The sequence below is a fragment of the Myotis davidii genome, unplaced genomic scaffold (genome assembly GCF_000327345.1).
Source record: "Myotis davidii unplaced genomic scaffold, ASM32734v1 scaffold618, whole genome shotgun sequence".
Taxonomy (NCBI): Eukaryota; Metazoa; Chordata; class Mammalia; order Chiroptera; family Vespertilionidae; genus Myotis; species Myotis davidii.
The window spans coordinates 106,638-109,819 of record NW_006289199.1 but is presented as its reverse complement, the minus strand read 5'-3'; the positions used below and the strand labels follow the sequence as shown (position 1 = coordinate 109,819).

Genomic DNA, 3,182 nt, shown 5'->3' with positions numbered 1-3,182 from the left:
AATATGTTAGATATTTATTTTAGGTGCTGTTAACCCAGTAAATCTCTCATCATACTTATTATAGTGCAATTTTGTAATTTTCTGTTTCTGAGCCCTACTTGCCTTTCTCTACCTCTCCTAGAAAGAAAGTTTTGTGAAGATTAAAGCAAGAGACTCTCTTTCTTTCTCTCTCTCTTTCTTTCTTTCTTTCTTTCTTTCTTTCTTTCTTTCTTTCTTTCTTTCTTTCTTTCTTTCTTTCTTCCTTTCTGTTAATTCAAATCTGTGTAGGTAACCAACTTGGAATTCAAATAAATTATCACTGGATAATGTTTCTCATTAAATCCTTTGCAATTTGGTTCAGTGTTTTTACTTATTTTTAAGTTATTGTTTAGAAGAATGAGACTAAATAAGGCCATCAGATTGTTGAATTAAATTTGATTCTGTCTGCAATGTGCTGATAAGTTTTTGAACTTTAACATTTTCTAATTTCAACCAGAACTTGCTACAAAACAAATGAAATTCAAGGACACATGTTTGCTGTGATGAAAATGCTGAGATTGGCACGTAACTAATTGCTGCCCTTTTTCTTCCCTCTCCAGTCCATGCTCCCTCTCAGATGAACTCCACTCAGGTATGACTGAGACGTATTTTAATTCTTATGATTTTATATATGTGTTTGTTCTGAAAATACTCTAAGCATGTTTACTTACGTCCCCTTCTCGTTCATATTCCATATTCTTTTTTAAAAATATATTTTATTGATTTTTTACAGAGAGGAAGGAAGAGAGATAGAGAGTTAGAAACATCGATGGGAGAGAAACATCGATCAGCTGCCTCCCGCACACCCAACACTGGGGATGTGCCCGCAACCAAGGTACATGCCCTTGACTGGAATCGAACCTGGAATTCCTGTCCGCAGACTGATGCTCTATCCACTGAGCCAAACCAGCCAGGGCCATATTCCATATTCTGACCCATACATGAGTTGGCTTACACTCAGGACTAGAGGGGAAGTCTAGTCTTGACTCACACTCATTACCAGGCTCCAGATCAGAACCTGTTCAGGGAAGTAATTACATAGAACACTTAGGCGCTGGACACTGTAAGATACACTTTCAACTATGAAACCCTTTGAACTCTCATAGCAATGAAATAAGTCCTTTTATTTTCCAGTTTCACAGATAAGAAAGCAATGAAGTAACTTGTTTAAGGTCACAAGTCATAAGTGACTGGATCAAGTTCAGTGCCAGAGTCAGATTCCAGACCCTGAACACTGAAATCATTGCAATCGATCATGAGAAACAGCAGAGGCACCACCTGGCATCCTCTGAGCATTTTCAGGACTAAGAGCAGAGCTCTGGCCCAATCTGCCAAACAGCCACCCCTGGGAGCCCCGTCGCGGGCACTGTCCTTGGCACCCAGGCATGCGTAAGTGTCGGCATGTGTGCAGCCTGATGATGTCTCAAAGGCCCTGACTATGGAGAATGATGGTGGAAATATTACTTTCAACTTAGACTTTCATCATATTGACTTGCGATTAGACTTTTCCTTTGCATTCATGGCACTGGGCTGGGAGAGTTGATGGTGGTGCAGCAACATAGTTTCTGTTTGTTTTGGTTTTGCTTTCCCACACAGAACATGCAGCCTCTGAAGGGAAAAGTGCTCCCTCCTTCTCCTGGTGGTTGAAGAGGAGGAAGAAAAGTGATGGGATGGAAACTCCTATCTGTGATGCTGATAACATAAGAAAGGTGTCCCTTTACTTGAAGTCTACGTTATTTCATTCTCAGAAGTTGAGAAAAGCAGTTTCAAGGCTCAAATATGTTGCTTAGTTGAAACTTAGAGGATCACAAGCTACTTTCTCAGGATTCAAGTCAAATTCTCAGAGCCTCTCACTAAGTCCCGCGATGTGTAACCTGAAAATATGTGCTATCGTTATGTGTGTGTGTGTGTGTGTGTGTGTGTGTGTGTGTGTGTGAAGTTTGTACTGTGCCCACAGGCATTTCAGCTTTTGTATGAAATACTGACACTCCAAGTTTTCTCTTTAGTTCAGTTTCACTTTTTTATTCTATTATTAATACTTTTTGTGCTCTTTTTAGGAAGTGTTTCCCAATTTGATTTTATGATGAAGTTAATTTAATTTTCTTCTAGAATTAGAAGTTTCACTTTGAGAAATTCCATCCATCTAGAATTAATAAATTATCTATGTTATAAGGTATAGACCAAGGTTCATTTATTCTTGGTTGTTCCGCCATTCAGTCTAATTAGCATATTAGCTCTTTATTATATAGGATTGTGTGGTAGTAAATACTCTTTAATACATCTTTTGGTATGCGTATGGATTTGTGGGACCATAGAAGTAACAGCTACGGCCAAGCAATTTTCCAAAGTGGCTATATCAGTTTACATACCCATCAGTAGAATGTTTCAGTTTCATTGGTCTTTTAATTGCAGCATTCTGGTAGGAGTGTACATGTCATTTGGCTTTAATTTTCATTTCTCTGATGACTAATGAAATTGAGCACTTTTTCATATTTTCATTAGTTCTATATTTTTCTGTGAAATGCCTCTTCAAAACTTTTGTCACTTTTGTTTTTATTATTAATAGATTAAGAATTCTTGCCCATCCAGAGTGGCTCAATTGTTGCGTGTCAACCTATGAACTGGGAGGTCACAGTTCGATTCCCATTCAGGGCACATGCCTGGGATGCAGGCTTGATCCTATGTTGGGCGTGCAGGAGGCAGCAGATCAATGATTCTCTCTCATCAGTGATGTTTCTATCTCTCTCTCCCTTCTCTAAAATAAATAAAAATTATTCTAAAAAAATTTATGTGGATTCAAGGCATATTGCAATTGTCTTCATAACACTATGGCTTGCTATTTTGTTATCTTACTACAGAGTTTGATAAAATTTTTAATCAAATCATTTAGTTCAATTTCACTTTTTTATTTATTAATACTTTTTGTGCTCTTTTTAGGAAGTGTTTCCCAATTTGATTTTATGATGAAGTTAATTTAATTTTCTTCTAGAATTAGAAGTTTCACTTTGAGAAATTCCATCCATCTAGAATTAATAAATTATCTATGTTATAAGGTATAGACCAAGGTTCATTTATTTTCCATACCAATATCTAATTGACTACACTTGGTGTTTTGGGGGGGAAAAATCTTTATCCCAGTCTACTGCAATGTCAGTAGTGTCATA

General features: G+C 37.1%; 1 long non-coding RNA gene across 1 annotated transcript in view; it reads left to right on the top strand.

The window, feature by feature from the left end:
* The window catches only part of LOC102751499, a 2,041-nt gene extending 402 nt beyond the window's left edge, over positions 1 to 1,639 (top strand). The window contains exons 2-3 of the long non-coding RNA XR_435553.1: positions 579 to 610; positions 1,615 to 1,639. This is a non-coding gene — a long non-coding RNA (uncharacterized LOC102751499). The remainder of the gene's footprint in view (positions 1 to 578; positions 611 to 1,614) is intronic.
* Positions 1,640 to 3,182: the final 1,543 nt, after the last annotated feature.